Source organism: Pleurodeles waltl, chromosome 4_1, assembly GCF_031143425.1.
Source record: "Pleurodeles waltl isolate 20211129_DDA chromosome 4_1, aPleWal1.hap1.20221129, whole genome shotgun sequence".
Lineage (NCBI taxonomy): Eukaryota > Metazoa > Chordata > Amphibia > Caudata > Salamandridae > Pleurodeles > Pleurodeles waltl.
Window position 1 is genome coordinate 621,346,009 of NC_090442.1, and position 26,239 is coordinate 621,372,247.

General features: G+C 45.3%; 1 long non-coding RNA gene across 1 annotated transcript in view; it reads left to right on the forward strand.

Annotated features, from left to right (window-relative positions):
- The window catches only part of LOC138288555 (uncharacterized), a 213,064-nt gene that overhangs the window by 156,862 nt on the left and 29,963 nt on the right, over window positions 1–26,239 (forward strand). The window contains exon 2 of the long non-coding RNA XR_011202454.1: window positions 3,261–3,363. This is a non-coding gene — a long non-coding RNA (uncharacterized lncRNA). The remainder of the gene's footprint in view (window positions 1–3,260; window positions 3,364–26,239) is intronic.

Consider the following 26,239-nt stretch of genomic DNA (forward strand, 5'->3'; position numbering starts at 1 on the left):
TAAAATACGCAGTGAATACCAGGGCTCAGTATCACCATAAGAAGGCTGAAATGAAACCAGCTTAAAACAGCTGGATGAAGCTCAGTGACAAGCATAGGCTTCAGCATCTTACAAAGCGCTGTTAAGCTAGCTCAGTGAAGTAGGCATATGCGGGCATTTAGGTGTTCTGGCATCATCAATGTAATACATATCTGTATTATTACTGTTAACAGTAGCACAGGGAAAGGTTTTAGTTTTATTACCACCAGTAACTGCACATTATATTGGCTTTCTCAATAAACCAGTCATAACACTTTTATGGAGTTGCAGTAACGTAATTGGACAACTGCTCACCAAGCTAAATCTTACAACAAAATAAAAATATTATTAATTACATAGGCAAAACCTGATGCATTTACCAATGCTTGTTTATTTTCCTTTTTCCATTGTCTTCACCATCTGTTTTGTAAGTGAACTGGAAAAAACAGTATTTTTTTTCCTTTAATTCCACCCTGGTAAAAATAATAAAATTTGATCTGGCTTAGCATTTCTACTTTCCCCATATGATACAGCTAGAGGATTTGTGCTGCAGCTTCTCCATTTTTTAGGTACAGCATAAGCATATGACCTCTTGTATACTTGCATTTGTTCATTTGTGTCATTTAAAATCCTTGCTTGCTAGTGGTCAGGTATGCCTCTTTGTCCCTCCTTCTTCTGTGTGAGAGCAAGGGACCAAGTACTGTCCTGTTTATCTGGTCTATAGGGGACTTTTTTTTAAACTTGTTTCCTGCTCCTGTCCAGGGAAGCTTCCCTTTTCATTTGCAGAACATTCTTGTTCTGAGCTTAGCTGTAAACAAAGCTATAAATCCAGCTGTTTTCTTGGTCACATTTGGTGTTTTTGGGCTCTCTGCACCCTCTCTCAGCTGCCTGGGTCCCGCCCTTCCTTTGCTAGGATTTTCTTGATGCTGAGAGCAAGGGCAGATGATTGCTTGTAATTGCTTATAGCCTAGGCACCAGCTCTACCAGGGCTGTGCAATCGTTGGAGACAGTACCCACCTCTACTCCATACTGGGATCCCACTCGCAGCTCCATGAGTGCACGTCCGTTCACATACTTCAAACACTTACTTGTGCCAGTGCCAGGAACCCCACACACACTGTCTCCCAGAGCACCTCAGTTCATGCAGGCAGTACACTCTGCTGCTCCAGTACTGGCACCTCAGGTGCAGCTCCATCAGTGCACCTCAGTTTACACACTTCAAGCCCCTCAGCCGTGCCTCTGCCAGAACCTCACACATGCTTCCTCCAGAGCACATCAGTTCTTACAGTCAGTACACACTGCTGTTTCAGTACTGGGACCTCGGGTGCAGCTCCATCAATGCACCACAGTTCTACCCTGGCGAGGTCACTTCCTTTCCTATATTGGGACCCCACTCACATGCAGTTCCATTACAGCAGCTCAATTCTAATATTCAGTCCCACTGCCAAGCCAATACTGGACCCAAAAAAGCAAAACACAGCTCAGCCAGTGCACCTCAAGTCTAACTTCCAACACCACTGTTGTTGGGGAATCACCACAACTGTGCCAGAATTAATCAATTCTAACATTCAGTGCACATTTCTTCTCAGTACTAAGGCTCACACACATGCCCTTCACGACTCCTCGCTTCTGTGTTTCAGAGGCAATGCCACTCCCATGCTGGGCCCCACTTGCCGCTTCACCAAGGTACCTCCAGGCTAACACTCGGCAACACGCCAATACTAGGTTCCCCACATAGCTCAATTAAAATGCCTCTCTTCTGACTTGTGTCCCCATTACTATTCCAGGACTTCAGCCCACATACAACTGTCGGTGCACCTCAACCCTAACCTGCATTGCCCTATTATTCCAAAACCAGGAATTACACAGCACTCAGTTTCTCATTCCTCACCCGCTGCCTCTGTTATTCCAGAACTGGGCCGGGACACAGCTCTGTCTATACCCCCATCCTGATCTGAAGCACCCCAATATTGCTGTATTGGGGTTCACATACAAATCTGCTAATGCACCTCCTGCTATTCTACATGGCCCCCTGCTGTTCCCCATTCTGACTTTGTTTGAGTACGTGGGGGAGCCAATTAAATCTTCCCTTAGCTGCTGTCTTTATTTGGGAGGGTCTGTTTCACCTATCTCACTCTGTTCTTTCCTTTACTCTGTTTACTCTCAATGTTTTCTTTCTACCCCACTTTACTCTTTCCAGCTTTTAAAATCCACACGTTAACAGTTTTGCTCTTTCTTTCAACTGTTTATTCCTTCTCCTTTCCCATTTTATATTTCCCTGTTCTTCTTGCTACCTCCACTTTCAAATTCGCAAAAACATGGTCATATTTTCCTTGTTTCATTCCTTTTTTTCTTCATCACGCATTAATTCTTTCACTATTGTTTTCTCTTCCCTTCATTCTTTCTTTGTCTTCTTTTATTTGCTATGTCCTTTGACTCGATATGTCCTTTCAGTTTTTTTTTTTTTTTTTTGATCATTCATGCTTCCTTTCTTTGGTGTTTTTCTTATCTTTATCTGTCAGTTCTGTTTTTCTACAAATCCCTCTTTTTCCCATTTGTTTGTGGACGCCACAAGTTACTTATTGGGACCCGAAGTGTCAGAGTGGTTTTCCCATTCTGTGTCTGTGGGAAATGTGTCAGTACATACATGCTCTGGTTCTTTCACTGCTTGTTTCTGTCATCATCTCTTTTTTTTCCTCTATTCATTTTTCTCCTTCTTTCCACACTTCCTTCATTATTTTTTCCTCTTCATCTTCCGTTCACAAGCTTCCTTCCCTTTTTTATTTTGTCTCACACATTTGGTCTATTTCTTCTTAGTTGTGTTTTAATCTCCTTGTTCTTTTATTTCTTTGCAACCCATTCTCTTTCTTCATAATGTCTGTTTTATTCCTTTCGCTTCTCTGTTTCTACCCCATCAGCATTCACTCCTGAGGCCTAGTTAGCAATGGATCAACAGGTGCAGTGGCGCCGGGGCCCAGTGACCTACGGACCTCACTCAACTCTAATTACTACTGTATTTTCCTACTGAAGTTCCAGTCAACCTTTTTCCTTTCTTACTCCAGGGCCCATAACAATGTTACTACACCACTTGTCCTTTACATCTTTACTTCCAACTTCCTCTTTCCTTTCACCCTCCAGTCCATCCAAAATGATATTTTTGTTATGAAGTTTTAAGCACTATACTCTAACGCCAAAAGTTTATTCCTGATAAAGGTATGTATAATAATTGTTTGTGTTTTAAGATGGAGGAAGAAGATAAACTGGAGTGCTTTAGTCAAATGCTGGGCCACAGGAATTATGGCAAGAAATGACAAAATTATAAGTCATGTGGCAAGAAAAGTACAGGTATGAATTTACAATGCAAATGGCTCTAACTCAAGAAAATGCAAGACCTATTGCAATGCAAACGCTTGTTTCTTCATGTGGGCACCACAGATAGTCACAATTTCTTGAGAACTAGCAGCTGATTCAAGATTATACCTTGTAAACTTGTGTGTGTGACCTGCTTGATGTCTACTACATTTTTAGATACTTCTCCCACAAAAAATTTGTACCAAAAAATGTTGTACTTCCGAACAGACATTTCGGCCCCACACGAAAGGAAGAACAACACACACACAACGATTTCTGAAACAAACATGGAATCTGTGTGTCCAACTTGAGTGTTGTACAGGAAAACTGTCCTTGCAAAACCTTTGGGAAAATAGATTTCGTTTTTGTAGTGCATTTTAATTAGTATCACTCTCTCATTCTCAGGTCTCAATTAGTTAAGTTAGACTCTCAAACAGAGAGGCATATACTTGTGTAATTTATACTAATTTTCCCTGGTTAAATTAAACTCACATGAGTAACTGTCAGGCAATGCATTGTAAGCAAAATACATAATTTGTCCTAGCTAATTGAGGTAATACGTTGTCTCCCCCTTCCCCCCCCCAAAGCCTTAAAAGGCCCTGGGGGACCTCATCCCGTCTCAGTTACTGTGTCATAGAAAGCCCACCTCCAGGACACAGTGCTTTCCCTGCCCGTGACCATGCGGGCAGGGAAGCATATGTTTGTTCCTCTCTGGCAGGATCATTTTTAAATTCTCCCCCAGGTGGGAGCAAACATGCCTTCCCTGCCTGCAGGAGTGTGGGCATGGGAGGCAAGTCTGCTACCAGCTGCTGAAGATTTAAAAAGGCCCTTCTGGGTGGGAGCAGGCATCTTTTTCTCTGCCCACACTCCTGTAGGCATGGAAACATATATTGCGCCCAACTGAAGAGAGCAAACATAAATAGCTGCTCCCTTTGGGTGGGAGCAATGCCATGCGGTAAGCCAGCAGGGACCGCAGGGGCTCTGGAGCCCCCCATTGCCCTCACCATGCTGCTTGGTTGGTGCCTTGGGTGGATAGTAGGGCACCCACCTATAACTGAGAAACCCTAAAGGATGGTGTCCCTGGAGCCTAATGAGGCTCATGGAGGGGGGCCGTGTAGCCTCCTCCCTTTTTTAAATAACATGCGGCCGTAGGCAGGGGGTCCCTTTGGCCCAATAAGGCTCAGGAAGGGGGGGGTACATTACTCCTCTCTATATTAATGTCATGCGGCTCCAGGAGCTGGGATCCCTGAGGCCTAACAGGGCTTGGGGAGGGTGGGCGGGCACATGACCACTCATTTGAATGTCATCTAACCTTGGTGACGGGGTCTCAGGGCCAATATTGACTTATAGAGGGGAGGCACATGCCCCTACCCTTAAAAATATGGTTCATCCCTTGGGGATGGTACCCCAGTACCTGAAGTGGCTCAGAGAGTGGGGCCTCATATCCTCTCCTTTTTAAAAAAAAAAAAAAAAAAGGCTTCTATCGAAAGGGTCCTTAATATTACGAAGAAATAAAAAGAAGAGAATCTGGTGAAGTTGCAAGATCAAAAGCAATGAATAGAATTAAAGGCATTAGAAACATTTGAAACATGAGTTCAGAACTAAAATAAGAAAATCATATTAAAAAGTGTGATTATGAGAACAGCAGAACATCTGATAATGAAAGTTAAGTAGCAAGCAGTTCATCAACACAATGAGAAGGCAATCAGAAAACAATCAGAAAGGCCACTAACAAGAAGAGGAGGTTTCCGACTAGAAATGCCAGGAAATACAAGATAGAACATATAATAAACTAGGAAACAGAATCAATAAAAAGGAAGCAAAAGCAGTAGTAAACATCTTACTGATTCATCTAGAACAATCCCAGGAGTTGGTAAAACTTTGATTAAAAACTTGCCCAAATAGGAAGATGAAATGTGAACAAATGAGAATTGCTATACAGAGGTATATAAGAATGATCAGATTGCCCAAATATTTTACATACCTATGGAACGATAGGTGGAAATTAAGAACTCAAAGTACTTGGGTCTACAAATTATGAATGAAGAATCTTGTCATATTAGGTGGAACTGGAGAGTGACAAAGTCATAGGTAATTAAAATGTGGAGATAAAGCTCTTTAATGAATGGGGAATAGCAGTGGAAGGAGCAGGAAGCAGTATGTTTTAAAATAAGTGCAGCTTTTACCCATGCTGCTAACTCGAAATAATATACATTTACATCCCAGCTTAGTGCTGCAAAATAGACAGAGATACAACTGGTCATGTTTCCATCAAGGAAGAAGAATTGGAACTTGACAGCAATCCAATATAAAGGCTTATAGGAAGTAAACATGTTGTACAAAGGTAGGAAAAGCATGTTAACACAGAAATGTACCTCAAAATATCAAATAATCCACAATCTAACATAAGCTATTATACTTTAGAAAATGATAAATCCATCAAAGACATGACGAAATGTCATAATTTTAGACTGGAACTGAGGAACATTGATGGTTTGTTGGATAAAGATGGGTGGGAGTATTTACAGATGGATCATGCAAATGTAGAATTGACCCAATGGTGCACGAAAGCATCGAAGAGCCACTGGGAAGACATATACTAGAATTTATGGCACTGCAATTAAAAGTACATCCACTTTTGTAGGCTTGTTCCTCTTCCCATTTATAAAGTATTTGCAAACCTACTATGACCTAGAACACATTTATATATAAAATCCAAAACGATCCCGAGTAAGAAAGCAACTGATAACTATGCATGTGCATTTCCTATATGTTTCTCTCGCACATAAGGTTGGACTTTTTACATGTGCTGTTCGCATGTTATATCTGTTCAACTGCGTTTGATAAAGTGGACATACAACAACTTTGGTCTAAACCTAGCTTTGTGAGGCATTGATCCAGACCTACTGCACTCAATAGTTGAATTAACCTGGGTCCAGAAAAAGTTATTGGATAGTAGGAACTTGAACCCCAAGATAAGAATGAATAACAGATTGAAATAAGGATGTACATTAGTTCCTTTGATTTTAGTGAACAAACCTTGTGAAACAAAACAAAATGATAGAGATGCACAGAATCTAGCCAATGTCTCAATACCTTACTTGGCATACACTGACTATTCAGTGATCCTTTTCACTGCACATTTCTGTTTGCAACAACAGTCATTTACATGCTTAAAATGCCAAAAATAATCTTCCAATTAATTACCTAAAGTAATATGTTTTAGACCTACTAATCCAACATTTAATTGTATTTCGGGTGCAACAAGGATGGAATATGTTCAGTACACATACATTTGTGTAGTTGTGTATAAAAATTTAAATTGGAAATCACATCTCAAACTTGTCAGTATAACCTCTAATGCAAGCAGCACATAAACAGATTTGCAATAAAATATAGTGTGGGAGCAATATAAACTACCTTAACAGTGGCAAAAACAAAATGAATTCCAATACTTTTCTATGGAAGAATAAACTCGAAGTCTCAATCAATGGATAAGAATATTAGGCCAGATATAGCAACATTTAGAATTGCGACCCGCAAATTGCGAGTCAGAGCGAGTCGCAATTTGCGAGTCGCAATTCTGAATGTTGGATGGTGTCCCTGACACCATCTGCGATTCGCAAGGGGGTCGCAAACGCCCACCTCATGAATAATCATGAGATGGGTCACAATTTTCGACCCCCTTGCGAATGGCGGCCCTCACAGGGATGGTGGCCTGCTGTGGACAGCAGACCACCATGTCTGTGACTGCTTTTTAATAAAGCAGTTTTTTTTTTTTTGTAATGCAGCCCGTTTTCCTTAAAGGAAAACGAGATGCATTACAAAAACAAAAAATGAAACGTTTTCGTTTCATTTTTTCAATGCAGGCAGTGGTCCATAGGACAACTGGCTGTTCTGAATTTTTTTTTGCATTGCCATTCACAACGTTCACAAACCAATCCTGCATTGCACTGAGTCTCGCAATTAGGAAGGGAACACCCTTTCCTAATTGCGACTCGCAAACCCGTTCTGGGATTCGGTAACCAGGTTACCGAATCGCAAAACGAGGTTTGTGCATTGCGAAGTGCTTTTTGCCCGTCGCAGACATGCAAAATGCTTGCTACATCTGGCCCATTGTTTTTGATTGCATTTAAAGATTACTGAATATTAAGTTTATTATTTCCACTGTGATGTTTATTTTTTCAAATTGGGCTTAACATTGTTGAGGACAATTATATGCATTAATTAATTGAATAATTTCGTTGACTGCCTCTCTATGGGAAAGCATAGTTTAAATTCAATGATTTAAGAAGTGGCGGCCTCAAATGAAAAATAGTTTGTACTTTCTGGCCATTATTGGAGCTATGCATACACTGCATTTAGAACTATGTTTTGTAGTACTATAAAATGCTATTCACAAACCTACAGCTCAAAGCTGGTTAAGTCTAGCACCACACGTGGCCAACCACTGGTATCGCAACCCCCTCCCATAGAAAAAAATTGAGTTAGGGACCCTATTGGAAATAATGTTACATTAAATAATTTAAATAGTAAATAATATAAATGAATAAATAGAAATTATTGTTATAATTTATAAAAAGTAGTACGTTTGTAGTTTAATCATCAAATAGCTTAATAATTATGTTGGATTTGCTCTGCACCCAACCTCTTAGATGCTCAACACCTGTTGCCTTTGGAGGTGCACAGTGGTCCCTGGATACAGCGCTCTAACCAGTCTGTGCCAGCTCCATGTCATTGACCCAGCAGTGCATGGTCTTCATCACTACACAGTGTGATCTGAGTGTGGAGCTAAATGCAGGAGTTGTCTTGTGTGCCACACAAACTGCTATGCATTGTCCTTAACAACAAGGCATACGTTCAGGCTCCTGGCCTTGGCCTGCATTGTGATCTAAACTCGATGCTGTGCCACCTCCTCAGCTACTCAGAGCTTTTGACCATGGATAACAGGCTCAAGGCTGGGTGCCCCAGGACCGGGGCCCACAGTGCCTTTTGTGCATGGTCTTTGCTGTATCTGGTTGGACTGTAATTTTTTTAAACAAATTCTCAGGTTGTGAGAAAAAGTACTACATTTTCAAAAAAATTGTGGATCTACCCAGACATATGTGGCTTCTGAAGCACAAAAGGAAAATTTGGAATTTGTTTTGTATTCAGACTGTATATGTATCTGTCCCTTTGGGACTCACATATCCTGTTTGAGGTCTGGTGATGATTCCTCAGCCCCGTTACGCGCTCTGTCTTTTTTTCAGGACAAAAACGTTGGTGCCTCACAACATGTAACATCTGTGCAATAAATGTGTTCAGTTGCCGACAACAAATCAGAATCACCGGATTCTCGACTTATTCCTAGAATTTCTGTAAACAATTCTGTGAGCTTCAACATTTGCTTCTAAAATTTTATTTTTATTTTTTGTGTTACTGGATTCATTATCATCTTTAAAGCGACATATCATTGTATCTTGCAATCATTTGTAGCAATGTCTCATATTTTCACAAGATGGTCTATTATTCCACATTTTGTATGCTGTGTGCATTGCATGTAGTTTAATCGATTCTGTTGAATATTTCTCTGCCCTCAATTGGTACACATCATTAACACTGTTTTGCTCTTTGCAGTTCGACTTTTATCAGATACCATTTACCCCAATTGTAGTACATGGATGGCTACATCACAGTAGTTGCCTTACCTATTTCCCAATTGTTGCCATAAATCAATCAATCAGGACTCGTAGAGTGTAGCAAATCGCCCATGAAGGTATCCAGGCAATGGGGTTCCTTCTGCGATCAGTCAAAGAGCCATGTCTTGAGATAATTTCTGAATTCTGTGAGCAAGGATGAGGTTTGGCAGCCAAGTAGGCAAAGGGGCGACCTCTGCTGTAGCTTTGACGGATGCAGGGAGTGTGCATGAGTGGAAAGCTGCAGAGTGCAGGTGTCTGGAGGGTTGATGGTATTTCAGGCAGTGGTTGATGTATGCCGGTCCTTAGTTGTGGAGGGCCTTGATGGCATGTGTGAGCATCTTAAATTTGCATCTTTTCTGGATGGGGAGCCAGTGCAGGATCCTGAGGAGTAGAGTGAAGTGGGTCCTTTTCTGAGGTTCAGGATGAGTCTGAAGGCTGAGTTCTGAATGGTCTGGAGTCTCTTCGGGAGTTGGGTGGATATTCCTGCATAGAATGCATTGCCACAGTCGAGTCAGCTAGTGACTAGGACTTGGATGACGGTTTTCCTGGTTTCAATGGGAAGCTGCCTCATGCTCTTTCAGAGCATGCAAAGGGTATGGAAGCAGGTGGTGATGACTGCGATGATCTGGCGGTTCATGGAGAGTTTGCTGTCTAGGATGATGCAGAGGTTGCGGATCTGGTCTGTTGGTGAGGGTGTGGGTCCAAGTTCGGATTGCCATCAGGTGACGTTCAACAGTTAGGCATTGTTTCCAAAGATCAGCAATTCAGTCTTCTCCATGTTGAGCTTCAGGCAGTTGGTGACACTCGTCGTGAAGTTGGTTCTGGTGGTGAAGGGGTCTTCTGGGAGTGAAAGGATGAAATGGTGCCATCTGCGTAGGAAATTATGTTGATGCCAAGGGTTCTGATTAATTTGGCCAGGGACATCATCTAGATGTTGGACAGGGTGGCACTGAGGGATGAGCCTAGCAGGACACTGAAGAAGATGCACTTGGGTTCTGTTGTGAAGGGAGGTAGGTGAATTCTTGGGGTCCATTCTGTGAGAAAGTATGCAATCCATCAGACGGCGTTTCCCTGGATCCAGTTGCGGTGGAGCCTCCTGGTGAAGGTGTAATGGGATACTGTGTCGAACACTGTTGAGACGTCGAGGAGGATTAGGTCTGATGTGTCACCCTGATTGAGGAGGATCCTGATGTTGTCTGTGGTGGTGGTCAGGGCCGTGTTGGTTCTCTGGTTGGCATGGAAGCCAGTCTGGGATGTGTCCAGCAGGCTGTTGGTTGATAGCCTTCTTGAGGATGTCCATCACAGTTTAATTTTCTAGGCGCCACCTCTCATTTCTTTGGTTCTTTTTATTTGTTTATTTACTAACATTCGACATTCCTAAATAGTTTTGTTTAGTTAAGGTTGATAGAGGTGGACATAATGGAAAACCTCACAACAGGAAATATCCTTTTTCATCTGGTTCCATTTGCACACAGTGAACTTGTCACCGCATCGCGGCTCTGTTTGCAAATATAGACTGGGCCACGGCTGTATCGGATCTCTGTGGTGGCTAGCAGTTTGGGTGTAGCTGTGCCGTGGATGGCTTGGTGGGTGAGTAAATGCCTGCACACCCATTTACATGCTGGCTGGTCTTACTGCACCGGGCTTCCGACCCAGGCTTGGGCTAGTGCACATCCCCTGGGCTCTGGCTGTTTGCCTCCCATCCTAGTCTGACCTTGCAGCAGGAAAGTGGGCCCACTGGTATTCTGCAAGAGCCCCCAAATCATTCCACATATGCAATATTAGTGGGGGACCTTTAAGGATGAAGACCTTGCCCCAGCTTGATGTCATATTTTTCCCTTGTGCTTTGGACCCTGCCGGCTTGCTTAAGGCATTTGCAGCCATATGGTCTACACTGGACAGAATAAATTCACTTGCACGCTGCTTTATGTTGACAGAATGGATTAGTATGGTGAGAGTGGGAAGGCCCTTGGGTGGAATGACCTGTAGGCACCTTCACTTCTAAAGCTATGGAAGTAATTGTTTTTTGCATTCAATTTTGTGTCCTTGAAAGGATGGAGTGTGGAGTGGTGATTGTGAAATCTGCAGGGGGTGACAGGTTGTTGTGCTGTTGTGTTTGTGCAGAATACAATACAGACGTAGAAAGTTGCCATGAGATGTGAAAACATGTAGCTGTGAGCCACAGATAAGTGTTTGGCTAGAGACATCCATTTGTGTGAAATCCAAGCCACTGTAACTAGTGGTATTCCATCTCATTTTGGCCCTGCTTCAACATCCAACGTGTGACTGTGTACTTGGCTCGTTTTCCTCGTTATCATCCTCTAAAACGCCACAGATAATACTTACATCTATAAATGGAAAAAGTGGTGGCACTTACCATGGCAACCGGTAAGAGAGGTGTTATTTCCCTCAAGAATACTAGTACTGAAAAGTGCTAAATACTGTGGAAGGATTAGGAAAGAAAGAGGATCACAGAAACGTGTCTCTGGTGGCTGGGTCACAACATCCTCTGGCCTGAACTCTCAGCCTCAAACCTTTGCAGTAGCTCCAAGGGCAGGTAAGCCAACCTTGTTAGCTCAGTAGATAACAGGTGTTGTTTTATGCGATTCCTATGAGCTTTGTAGGACTGTGTATTATGTCAACACAAACTACATAATATAGAGTCTTAGGGGCTCATTATGACTTTGGGGGTCAGAAAACTGACTGCCAAAGCCACAGGGAGAAGGCAGCCATCATGCTGGCTGCTTCGCCCCCAGTAGTATTCCAGTGTTCCTATTAGGCTGATCGGCCTTTGGCTGTGCTCGGCGGCGGTTGGCAGCAGGGTCTGGCCAGCAGACAGGCCCTGCGACCAACCCTCTATAAGCACCCAGTCTTGTGCCGCACACGGCATACCATCCAGTCGCTGCGGCCATCCCCGTAACCATCCAACCCACTGCTGCGCAAGGCCGTTGGACATGAGCAGCTGGAGTTGGACGCAGGTCCGCAAGGCCCCCCTCCTCTGGCCAAGTTGAGCCCCAGGGACCCCATTCCTGGACCATTCTTGGTCCGGGAATCCCCTCGCCTGGGGCCCAGCCTAAATATTTTATTTTATGTGGGGGGGACGGGGATCGCGCAGCTCCCCTTCCCTGGCTGATCTTGATAGATATATATATATATATATATATATATATATATATATATATATATATATTATAAGGAATCAGATTATATCTATATATATTATATGGAAATCGTATGGTATGATCAAGTGATGAACAAAGAGTGAGCAAAACATGAGTGGACAACAGGGGACAAAAAAGGGCTACTTAAGGAAAACCAGACAGACTGTTTTTCTGTAATGAAGTTATAGATAACTTAATATTTTACCATAGGTCTTTACCAACAACATGATATTTTTTGAAAGCTTGATTTTTCTTTAAAAAAAATAAAATAGAAAAAAACTTGAAGCCAAAAAGAGGAACTCACAAGGTTGACCACTGAATAGACTTCACTTGTTAGAACTAGAGCAACAGTATCTAAATAGAAAGACCTTGAAATGGCTTAAAACATCACATTCAATGACATGGATGAAGGGGAAGAAATTAAATTCTATTGCAAGCATCTTTCTTTCACTCTGTTTCTGTTTTACTGGAAGATCATGTCAGTGTCGGGAAGGATGAAAATTGCTCATGTGCGCACCAGTGTACCCGGAACTAGGAGTCCATTGTACCATTGTGGTCCACGATTGTGCCCGAACTTGGCCTGCCTAGTGTTTGGAAAAATTGAACCCAGCACAGTAAAGCTGTCTAATCTTAAGAAAAATTTAATGTTACTCAAGAATTGTTTTGGAGTGCGCTTAGTGCCTTCTCTCAAAAGCGAATGTTATCTGTTCAGAAACATTCGATTCTGTCAAATGAATTTCGAGTTGGTGTTTTCTATTTTACATCTAGAAAAACTTTAGAGACTGGGGATATGAACTCATTGTAGCTAAAAGAGACTCCTTCATGATGGTGAATGAGATGCATACTTGGGAGAGAAAAACGCAAAGGTCTCAAAACAACGCCTAAATGCGCTATTTAAGGAAGCGAAACGAAGGTCTATGAGTGTTTCGAAGTTATCTAAAGGGCACAACCGGTGTTATACAATACACCCATTTTAATAAATATGTCACTTGGGAAATCCACAGACTGGCATGAAACAGGAACAGTTGATAGAGACGGCTTAAGGGGATCCACAGATCCGCAGTATATCGTATTCATAGTTAAAAATTCCAACACATAGGCAGCAAACAATCAAATATAGGACCGCTACAGAATGAAGACTGAAAGTAAAGGACAATGCTGGGAGGATATCTCACTGAGATTAATGTACGCATGTGATGCTAGAGGTCATGGGTTTGAATCCCGATAAGGCAGCGTCAGTCTTCCATCCCCTGGGAAGCGTAAATTGAACGCAAGGAATTTGCTAATCCTAAAATCGGTTATTTACGTTATTTACTGTGTTCCATACAAAAAAATAATTATAATGTTTACAATAAGTACATTAACAAGTAGTGAAAAATTCAATGTATGTGACCCGGCCATTGGAAAGAATACGACATACACTTCAAATACATTTCGCCAGGAAGATAACTAAATTCCCAAACTAGGAAGTTGAACACAAGGTCCATAGTCTTTTCTAAGAAAAACCTAGAGGCAGCAGAATGCTTGCAATCGTGAAACAGCGTGAGCTGCATATGTAATACTATCTGCTAACTCCATTAATCCTCAAAGATGCAATAAGACGTATAAACCCACATGTCAAGCCAATAAAGCATTATTGCATTGACCTAAAAATGTTTGTCATTTTCCACTTCACTTTTACTAGCCTTTCACCGCGGTCGTCTCCTTCCAATAGGGAAGAGACAGAACGCGATGCTTTAGCACCACCAGCTGGAAACAGCTGCTAAGGAAGAAGTTAATGTGACACTTGCAACGAGCAATCATGGGGAGACCTCGAGGGACGTATTCACCATAAACACCCACAAAGACTCCGTGATAAGTTTTGTTTTGTTTTCACCTGAAAATATGAAAAGGGGGCTGAGGTTTCTTTTACAATTGTCACATTTTTGTTTTGAAAACTGTGAATTTTGCTCAAGTAGAACAAATAATAGGTCTGTCCATCTTGTAAATACGGTAGACGTGAACGGCTGCCTAAAAACGCTACACAAAGTAGTTGTTTCTCAGTTAACTCAAATATTCGAAGACATTCCTTGTTCACAATAAAAATATGTACACAATTCATTTGTTATTTGGTTCTTTTTCAAATTAAAGCTGTAGGAGGCTGGCCTGGTTTGTAGTGGGTACCTTGGGTACTTAGACCTTATACCAGGTCCAGTTATCCCTTATTAGTGAAGTAGTACTGTTCTAGCAGCTTAGGCTGACAGAGGTAGCTATAGCAGAGCAGCTTAGGCTGAACCAGGAGACATGCAAAGCTCATGCAATACCACTTATAGTCACAAAGTACTTACACACAAGTAAAGACAATATTCAGTGCTACCAAAAATAAAGGTATTTATTTGGGTGACACAGTACCAAAAATATCTTAAAGACAATACTCCTTCTGGATGTAAGTATTATACACAATATATAAACTAGACACCAAAATTAGACAAGTAAATAGTCATGGAATAATGCAAAAAGAAGGAAATCCTATAGAATGCAACGGGAGAAAATAGGTCTGGGGAAACAAAAACCATATACTAAGAAAGTGGGATGTGAATCACAAGTTCAGCCCTAACCAAGTGTAGTGTGTGCAGAATCGCTGGGAGAGTAAGACTACAGTAAAGGTAAGTAAATTACCCCACCCCAGAGCCCAGAAAAGCAGAAGTAAAGTACTGCAAGTTTCCTTGGGACACACTACAAAACGTTTTGGGGATTTTGCAGCAGCCAACCAAGTCTGCAAAGAATAACTGCTGGATTATTGGACCTGAAGACTTGTAAAGGAAGGGGACCAAGTCCAGAAGTCGAAAGATGTTCCAGGAAGGACAGGAGACCCTGGCAACCCAGAAGAGGGTGCAAAAGAAGAGTCCCCAGTTAGTTGAAGACTGCAGAAATGCAGGTTCCTGCATAATTCAGAAGATGTCCCACAGTGTGAAGGTTGTTGCAGACGATATTTCATGTTGGAAGATGCCAACAAGCCTTGGGTCTGAGAAAAGTGAATTTTGTGTCAAAATGGTGCTGGATGGACTCAGAAGGGTCCTGGGGGCCCCAACTCTGTGTGAGGAGGAAGAGGGGGCTCTTAGCACTTTAGGGAGCCCTCAGGATGCCAGCCAGCACCCCCAGAAGCCACAGAATCCAAAGGAGGTGCAAAATGTGGTTCATGCAGCACAACAAACGAAGGTCCCACGCCGCCGGAAAACAACTCAGCGAGTTGAGCGTCGCAGGATGGCGTGCTGGGGACCTAGGCCAGGCTGTGCATGAAGGAATTTTGCAAAGATTGCACAGAGGCCTCAGGAGGCGAAGAAAATGCAGTAGATAGGGGTACTATCGCTCTCGGGGAAGGCAAGGCCTTACTGCCTCCAAATTGCATCAGCAGGACCTCAGGACAGTCTATGTTGATGATATCCACCCTCTGTGTCCTTAGGAGCATGCTCATTGCTCTGAGAGGAGTCCCAGGGTACTGGTCATCATCTTAGAAGGTGCCTGCTTAGAGCAGGGGAGTGACTCCGTCACTCCGCAGGAGATTTCTTCAGTCCTTCTGGTGCAGGATGAAGACAGGGAGTCACCAGAGCATGCACACCGTGGAAACTGTTGCAGTTGCTGACTTGGAGCTGAAGTTGCTGAAGAAAAGTGTCTCTTGCAGACACTTTGTTGTAGTTACAGCATCTCTTGGAGCAGGCTGCAGTTGATCCAAGGTCAGAAGAGTCAGAAGTTGTTGCAGAGGATTCCTGAAGGAAACTTGCAAGCAGAATCTGAAGAGAACCCACAGGTGAGACCGTAAATAGCCCTGAGAGGGGGATTGGCTACCTTATCAGGTATGGACCTATCAGGAGGGGTCTCTGACATCACCTGCTGGCACTGGCCACTCAAAGCTCTCCAGCGTGCCCCCACACCTTGCAAAGCAAGATGGCTAAAGTCTGAGACACACTGGAGGAGCTCTGGGCACCACCCCTGGGGTGGTGATAGACAGGGGAGTGGTCACTCCCCTCTCCTTTGTCCAGTTTCCCACCAGAGCAGGGGAGAAGGGGTCCCTGAACCAGTGTAGACTGGTTTATGCAAGGATGGCACCATCTGTGCCCTTCAAAGCATTTCCAGAGGCTGGGGAGGCTATGCCTCCCCAGCCTGTAAAACCTATTTTCAAAGGGAGAGGGTGTAACATCCTGCTCTCAGAGGAAATGCTTTGTTCTGCCTTTCTGGGACTGGGCTGCCCATACCCCAGGAGGGCATACCCCTGTCTGTTAGGTGGCAGCAGCTGTAGCTGCAGTGTAAGCCTCAGAGAGCTGGTTTGGCAGTACTGGGGGTCCATGGTGGAGCCCCCAGGATGCATAGAATTGGCTCCCCAATACCAGATTTGGAATGGGGGGACAATTCCATGATCTTAGACATGTTGCACGGCCATATTCAGAGTTACCATTCTGAAGTTACATATAGGTATTGACCTATATGTAGTGCACATGTGTAATGGTGTCCCCGCACTCAGTCCGGGGAAATGGCCCTGAACTATGTGGGGGCAACTTTGCTAGTGCAAGGATGCCCTCACACTTAGTAACTTTGCACCTAACCTTCAGCAAGTGAAGGTTAGACATATAGGTGACTTATAAGTTACTTGAGTACAGTGAAAATGGCTGTGAAATAATGTGTGCGTTATTTCATGCAGGCTGCAGTGGCAGTCCTGTGTAAGGGTTTGTCTGAGCTCCCTATGGGTGGCAAATGAAATGCTGCAGCCCATATGGATCTCTTGGTACCCCAATGCCCTGGGTACCTATGTACCATATACTAGGGATTTATAAGGGGGATCCACGTTTGCCAATTGAAATTGGTAACTGAAGTCACTGGCCTACAGGGACAAATTTAAAAGCAGAGAGAGCATAAGCACTGAGGTTCTGTTTAGCAGAGCCTCAGTGACACAGGCAAAACACAGGCATACACATTAGTTCACAAACTATGAGGACTGGGATCCTGGCTAACCGGTTCCCAGTAACACAGTAAAAACACACTGAGACACACTCAAAAATAGGCCAAAAGTGGGGGTAACCATGTTAAAAGGAGGCTACATTCCTACAGGAGATTGCAATGTAAGGTAATATACAATGTCATGTTACGTGTGGCTCTAAAGCCCACTATAAAGTAAGAAAGACAAGATTTTGATTTAGAGATTTAAAACTTTGCATCTTCCTTAGCAAGTGGCTTCATGACTAGCAGCTTCATTCTGAGTACCTTTTAAATATTTTTTTTAAAAACCGAATCACACAATCTTTCTCTGATTACTTGATGAGTTTTATTTGTGAGTCTGTAGAGATAATGTTATTACTGGGTAAAGTTTGTTCAATTGGAAAAGTGATGTGGTAAATAGAGCATCGGTTCAATACATCTTGCACGTATTTGCTCCTCAGCTGGAGCAAAGTAAAACAGACCCAGTTGATGGACGCCCTCCATGCTACCCCACACCACTGAATCCCACAGCCACAACCAACCTGGAACAAGCAGTCCAAAGCTTCACAGAAAATCAGCGGCCCTGATCCTCCTTGAGAACTCCACAGCTTTCTACACCATGTCCCACCGTACACTCATCAAGAGACTGCACCGGATTAGTATCAGGAGAGATTCACTCAAGTGGATTGCATAATTCCTCACAGGTCGAACACAGAGAATCCGACTACCGGCCTTCACTTTGAAACCCACAAGCACCATCTGCGGCATACCTCAAGCTTCATCCCCTAGCCCCTGCCCTACAACCATGGTCGACATCTACATGACCCCTCTAGACAACATCATCAGAACCCACAATCTCAACATCCTATCCTAGGCTGACGATACCCAGATCATCCTCTCGCTATCAGCTGACCCACAGTCATCAAGACCAACTTCTGTAACTTCATGAGAGATGTCACGGACTGGATGAAGGACAACTGTTTGAAGCTCAACAATGACAAGGCCGAAGATCTTTGGCAACCACGCCTCTCTATTGAACAACACTTGGTGGCCCGCTGACTTCGGACCCACTCCCACACCAAAAGACCATGCCAACAACCTCAACATCATCCTGGAAAGCAAGCTCACCATGCAACAACAGATCAACAGTCTTCTCTGCCTGTTTCCGCACATTGCGCCTGCTCCGATGACTCTTCAAATGGCTCCCCATCAACACAGGAAAAACAGTCACACAAGCCTTAAATCACCAGCCGACTAGACTACAGCAGAAACCACCACCAAACTCATGAGAAGACTCCAGACACCATGGAACTCAGCAGCCAGATTGACCTGAGAAACCTCCACTGGCTCCTGATCCAGAAAATATACCTATTCAAGTTAATGATGAATGCTTACAAGGCTCTCCATGACCAGAGACCAGAATACTTGATCCACCACCTGAACTTCCACCATCCACCCAGACACCTTTGCGCCACCTCCCTTGCTGTTACATACACACCATGCACCCACTGTAGCCACACCTGAGGCCGTTCCTTCTCCCTCCTCACAGCTAAATCCTGAAATGTCCTCCATGTCCAAACATCACCATCGCTGACAAATTTCAGGAAGGACTCAAGACCTGGCTCCTTGACTAAGCCCAGCAACCCAGCGCCTGGATACCTTTATGGGTGATAAGCCACACTCTACAAATACTGATTGATTAATTGTTTTCAAAATTTCAAAAAATGTGAAGGAGCTTAGAAAGCAGGAATCCACCCACATTTTAAGAATATTTTGATTAAAATAGTCACAATAGCTATAATAACCAATGTCATTGGATACTCACCCTTCTGTCCCCTTCTCCCGCCCTCCCATTCCATAGTAATTGAATGGGTCACTCACATCCTCACCACTTTCAAGATGTTTTTTCTTTCTTAGAAAGAAGTCAAGTAACTCCCATAAATCTCTACCCTTCCTCAGACACTTCCTGTTAAATCCAAAGCCCGAAAGAATGGTGATGAATGGGCACACACACGTACGATCTTCTGTGGCCTTCTTGTCACAATCCATATAAAATGAGAACACACCAATCAGTACCCCGACGTCCGCCTCTGCATTTGAGCACAAGTAGAAACATACCCCACATGACTTCACGCAGAGAGATAAGTTCTGTAACTAAATTTCATGGAATAGACGTGTGACCATAGTAATACAGAGAGGAAAAATACAGTAAAGGAGAAGTTGTCCCCAAGTCACCCCTTAAATACACATCAAGTCTGATAGAGTAAATGCTGAAACTGGCCAGCCCTGGCCCCAGGCAGAAACAGAAATAAGCTGTGCCAATATCAGGGCAAGCTGTGAAAGGGAAAACCCCCAAAAATGCAACTATACAAGTAGTCCTCGAAACCAAAACATGATCACATAATAGGACAATTTCCCTGAACACATAAAAGTCAAGCAATAATGGGTGACCTCCCCTACCCCTGCACTTGAAGGAGAATCCACCTTTTCGAGTAACAATGCAGATGAATTGCAAAACAGCCCAAACTGCAGGTACCAGTGAGCAGGGTCGCTCTACGGGAACAAAACAAGGGGTGCTACCTCATTATTAGAGAAAACGCAGGGTACATGGAGGAGATTGTAAAACAAACATTTGCACTATGTAGGTAAACCACACACAATGGAAAAGCCTGAAATGCTGAAAATCAGCACTGGCCACAAACCCTAGAAATATAGAGAGAACACTCCAAGCAAGTGCATAACTAGTCAAAAGACATTTGTGTAATTGGAATGACTGCCAGCATCAGCAATAAAAATGTATTAATCAATTAAGCAAAACAAAACAATGTAAACAGAGCAAAGGTGAATAAAACATGCATTACCATACACCATAAGAAACATAGCACCTCATGGGGCTTCCACAGTAGATGGGTAACCCATGGGAGAAACCAGCACAATCATGAGAATTGTAGCCATTACACCACACTCACCAATCTGCCAGGAAAAATCCCTGCCTGTAGTAAGAGGCGCTTCCAGAAGTCAGACCACAGAATATATAGCAGAACTTGATTAGATATTCTGAATTAACCGGTGAGCAAACCAGGTGAAAAGATAAACTGTTTATAAATAATAATAAATGTTCAGCAGATATGGACAGCAAATCCCCTCTGCCTGTGCCCAAATCCCCAAATCCAGCCCCTGGTCAGTATATGAGAGGCCAAGAGCTACAAAGTGTCTAAAGGTCACATTACTACTTGCAGTTGAGTTTATTACAGATTTAAACATACCAGCCCCCTCAAGCATTTTCAGTACACCAGCAAAACAGGGTCATATGTCATCACTTACGCATAGGTCATAAAGGAAAGCATAGCCACAGGGCAACAGGAGCATGTGACTGGGCAGCTACAGCCAAAAAACAGTCAAAAACCATCCCCAGTGCCATATGGCATGACCCATGCAGGCTCGCCGCAGCACCTGGGGAAGTCTTAGTGCTCAAAGTCAACCTAGCCACCCCTCAACCTTCCTAGGAGACCCTCATGGAAGCTGTAACTGAAATAGTAAGATGAAACTACTCCTAGTTCCCAAATAACATCAGCAGAATAGAACTTAGTTTCTATGGAACCAAGAAAGCTGGTATTTTCCCATGAAATACACAGCTGTGACCAACAGGAGAGAAACCCTGTCATAAGAACCCCAACACTATTCGTTGGAACACCTGGAGAACAAACAGACTTGTCAAGCAAACTTTAGGCCATGGCAACGAGGAACCAGATCCCTAAACAAACATAGTAAAAAAAACAAAAAAGGACCTCAAGTTACATCCAGGCTCTGCTGCAGAACAGTCCACAAGTTCACCCGGGGAACAATAACAAAACAGTGGACAAACAAAGGTCAAAAGTTTTGAGGGTTCAAAGGTTTTGAAGATGCACTTAGCAGAGAGTACCCTAAGAATAGCATAGCATGACATATACCCAAAAGTTACATGCAAAGCAGAGAGAGAGAGATAAATTGACCTCTCCTTAAACACCTGGAATATATGCAAGTGTCAGACAGGAACTTGCCCCAGATTGCCAAGAACCAAAACAGGTCTGCACAGCCATCAGACTAGAACACCCATACAGAATAACAAGATTATTCCAACAAGGATGCAAAGCATGCATTCCTCGCACATATAAGCCAACGGCAAGCATGCCAAGCAACAGAAGGGAACCAGGACTACAAACACCATTCTGCAAGGCGACTTGTATCAAAACCAGGCACAAGGATAAAAGGGACCAACTCTTGAAACCAATAGCTCTTAACCTCACCCACAGGTGGAATGAGCAGCAACCATCGCATGAAACCAAACATGACAATGAGGATATGAACAGCATGAGAAGAAACAGGCCCTGTAGTGGATAATGTAAAGCTGAAACCAACTAAAACATGTACACATGCCAATATTGAAGGCCAGCGAGGGAAGCAGTTATCGCTCAGAACAATCAGCACACATACCGGTATTGAAGGTCAAGGAGGGAAGTACCTCTCACCCAGAACATACACACAAAAATGAGAGAGAAAGCAGAAGGATAGGGCACTCCCAGGAAAATGTGAACTCAGGAAAGTAGTAGGAAAAGAACAAATATTAGCTAGCCATACCTGGAGGATGGGTAGCAGCAGAAATGCCAGCAGTAAAGGCACCAAGAGTCAGGGCACAGTGCTAAAAGTGCCAAGTGCAGCACGGGAAAAAAAAAAGAAGACACAAAAATCCTGCTTTCCCTTATTTTGTGCTGAAGGACAATATAGATGAGCAATTTCTGAGGCTCGGAAAGGAGGGACCTAACATCACAAAAGAACTTACGCTGAACCGGTTATTGATGACCTTCCTTTATAGACCACATTACAGAAAAGAATGTAACACTAAGAAGATGCAAATGTGTTATAAAATGTCATCGATGCAACAGGTGTGTGAAACACACTGTGAATTAACTTGCCTTTAAGTGGACAAACCACCAAGGCAACAATGTATGTATATATGAGATAGGTGCATGACATGATGATGTGGGCCAGCAAGGGAAGCCAATAGATGTTCTGCGGTGCGTACGATGCCCTTTCGTGGAGTCAGTGTGTAGTCTGGGAGGCAGTGAAGCAGGGTGTTACCATCATTCAGACACAAGAGTATGATGACCTGAAAAGCAGTTGTGAAGTCACCTTCTGAAAGAAAACAAATTGACTTTATTTAGAGAAGAGAGCTGGAGCTGGAGCTGAACTGTCTTTGGTGGTCATTACAACCTTGGCAGTCGGTGTTAAAGCGGCGGTAAAACCGCCAACAGGCTGTCGGGGAAATAAAATATGGAATTATGACTGTGACGAAACCGCCAACATAGACAGCCACTTTAACACTCTGACCACCAAGGCGCTACAAACAAACACCGCAGTGGTAACCGCCAACAGGCCGGTGGAAGACAATGTACCACCCACATTATTACAAGCCACCAATCCGCCACCTTTTCCGGGGCGGATACACCGTGAACAAAAACACGGCGGAAACAGGACTTCAAAGGGAAAACGCTTACCTCTACACATCCCACGAGGAACTAGGACGCCATGGAACCGGAACTTCAGATTCTTCCAGCCTTCATCTTCCTGCTCCTCTACCAGGAGCACGACCACGGTGAGTACTGCACCTATGACACAGGGGAGGGAAAAAACAGTGACACACACATGCAACACTCCCACCCCGCCCTCACCCATGACAACACACACACTAATACATCATGATACATCACAATTACACACCCCCAGCCCCCCCTGGAAGAATGCAAGGACAGAAGGAAATGAGTCGAATGATTGTAATATATACGAAGACAGTAATCAACAATATATACATGTATTAAGATACAAGTCCAAGGTATTCCACTATCATAGTCTGTGTACCACTGGGCCCAAAAGGCATGGGCAAGGCCCACACTCAATACCCGAACAAGACGCAGAGAACACTGCTGGGGCATCAGATAGAAATAAAACAGGCACCTCAGGGGGAAGGGAAGGGAAGGGGGGACACCTCAGCCGGATGAGTGCACAACGCCAGATCCACGAGGGGGCTCCATGCCCACTGTTTAATCCTGGGGAGTGCAAAGCCACAGTCTCAAGTCTCTACAGTGGGTGGTTTGCCCACTGTTCAGTCCTGGGGAGTGCAAAGCCACAGTCTCTCAAGTCTCTACAGTGGGTGGTTTGCTCACTGTTCAATCCTGGGGAGTGCAAAGCCACAGTCTCTCAAGTTTCTCCAGTGGGTGGTTTGCCCACTGCTTTATCCTGGGGAGTGCAAAGCCACAGTCTCTCAAGTCTCTCCAGCGGGTGGGTTGCCCACTGTTCAATCCTGGGGAGTGCAAAGCCACAGTCTCTCAAGTGGATAACATTCTCCACTGGTTTCTGGAGGGGGCTTTGTGCCCAGAGTTCTTCATCCTGCCAAGGACTGTGTGAGTGGATGACATACTCCACTGGTTCTGGAGAGGGCTTTGTGCCCAGAGTTCTTCATCCTGCCAAGGACTGTGTGAGTGGATGTGATACTCCACTGGTTCTAGAGGGGGCTTTGTGCCCAGAGTACTTCATCCTGCCAAGGACTGAGGTAGTGGATGCCTTTCTCCACTGGTTCTGGAGGGGGCTTTGTGCCCAGAGTGCTTCATCCTGCCAAGGACTGAGGTAGTGGATGCCTTTCTCCACTGGTTCTGGAGGGGGCTTTGTGCCCAGAGTGCTTCATCGTGCCAAGGACTGTGTGAGTGGATGTGATACTCCACTGGTTCTGGAGGGGGCTTTGTGCCTAGAGTGCTTCATCCTGCCATGGACTGTGTGAGTGGATGTGATACTCCACTGGTTCTGGAGGGGGCTTTGTGCCCAGAGTGCTTCATCCTGCCAAGGACTGAGGTAGTGGATGCCTTTCTCCACTGGTTCTGGAGGGGGCTTTGTGCCTAGAGTGCTTCATCCTGCCATGGACTGTGTGAGTGGATGTGATACTCCACTGGTTCTGGAGGGGGCTTTGTGCCCAGAGTGCTTCATCCTGCCAAGGACTGAGGTAGTGGATGCCTTTCTCCACTGGTTCTGGAGGGGGCTTTGTGTCCACAGTGCTTCATCCTGCCAAGGACTGTGTGAGTGGATGTGATACTCCACTGGTTCTGGAGGGGGCTTTGTGTCCACAGTGCTTCATCCTGCCGAGGACTGTGTGAGTGTATGTGATACTCCACTGGTTCTGGAGGGGGCTTTGTGCCGAGAGTGCTTCATCCTGCCCGTGGCGGCCTCACTAGTGTCATTGGCGCTCACTGGCCTGCGGGGCTGGTGGCGGCGGTGTCCTGGGCAGCAGTGCTGCTGGCGGAAGTGTCCTAGGCAGCGGTGCTGCTGGCGGCGGTGTCCTGGGCAGCGGTGCTGCTGGCGGCGGTGTCCTGGGCAGCGGTGCTGCTGGCGGCGGTGTCCTGGGCAGCGGTGCTGCTGGCGGCGGTGTCCTGGGCAGTGGTGTCCTGGGCAGCGGTGCTGCTGGCAATGGTGTCCTGGGCAGCGGGGCTGCTGGCGGAGGTGTCCTGGACAGCGGTTCTGCTGGCGGTGGTGTCTTGGGCAGCAGTGCTGCTGGCGGCGGTGTCCTGGGCAGTGGTGTCCTGGGCAGCGGTGCTGCTGGCAGTGGTGTCCTGGGCAGCGGGGCTGCTGGCGGAGGTGTCCTGGACAGCGGTTCTGCTGGCGGCGGTGTCCTGGGCAGCGGGGCTGGTGGCGGTCTTGTCTGCAGTGCAGATCTTCCCAGACTTGCCGGTTTTACTGTGCCCCTTCCCCACCTTGGATGGTGGTGCAGCTGTCTCCACACCCCCAACTGTACCCCTGGGGGTGGCTTTGGTGGCTGATTCTTTCCCCTCTCCCGCCGGGCACTGGCCAACTTTTTATGCTTTACAGGTGGGGGACTGTCCGTGCTCTGGCTCCTTGCCACACTGGCTGCCCTGCTCCCTGGCGCACTCCAGAAGCCGGTTACTACTGGCACCACTGGTCCAGCAGATGTTGTGGCTGAAGTGCTGGGTGGGGACCTGGAGAATCTGGCCCTAGGAGACTGAAGGGGTGGGAGATGTGAGGGAAAGGTCAAGGTTGGACAGGAAAAGTTTCTTAGGAACACTGGGACGGGTAGATGGAGGGGGTTTGGGAGTGGAGCAAGAGGTAGTGGTTGTAGGAGGTGTACGTTTGGTGACTTTGGGTGAAGGTGCATGGGCTGGAGGCTGTCGTGAGGTGGATGGCTGTTGGGTGGATGTATGGCTGCATTTGTGTACCTTGGGAGGTGGCCTCATAAACACACTGGGAGAAGACACAGGGGACGTGTAAATGGTAGTGGGGTGGTGACTGCATGTGAGCGGGGTGTGGTGGTGGGTGTGCTGGTGATGGATGTAGTGGCTGTGGATGTAGTGCATGCAGGTGTGAGTGGAGACGAGACTGGGAGGGAGGAGGGAAATGAGGAGGAGGGGGACACAGTGGAGGCAGTGGATTTTGGTGTGTCTGCATGTGTGTGATGCTTGCGTGAGTGCCTGTGGGATGTGTGGTGCTTGTGTTTGCCAGAGCTTCCCTTGTGTGTTGAGGTGTGTGCATGCTGGTGTGATGGTGTGCTTGGGATAGGCTGAGGTACAGGGGTTTGGGTCTGGGTGGAGGAAGTTGGAGGGGGAGGCTAGATACAGGGACAATGGCTGCCATCAGTGCTGAGGCCAGAGTCTGAAAAGCTCGCTGATGGACTGCCTGACCAGAATGAATGCCCTCCAGGTATGCATTGGTTTGTTGCAACTGCCTTTCTACACCCTGGATGGCATTCAAAATGGTACTGCCCAACAGTGAGGGACCTGAGGAGGTCAATGGCCTCCTCACTGAGGGCAGCAGGGGTGACAGGGGTAAGGCCTGAGTGCTTGGGGCGAAGGAGATGCCCACCCTTCTGGGTGAGCGGGCACGGGACACACGCTGATGGGCTGCTGGGAGGTCGGTGCTGGTAGGGGGTGGCGGCTGTACCTGTAGATGCAGGGGGCACAGATGGGCCTGCCACCACAAGGGAGCTCCCATCAGAGGAGGAGTCCGTATCGGTGGTATCAGCTCCTGCCCCCGCCGTGGAGCTCC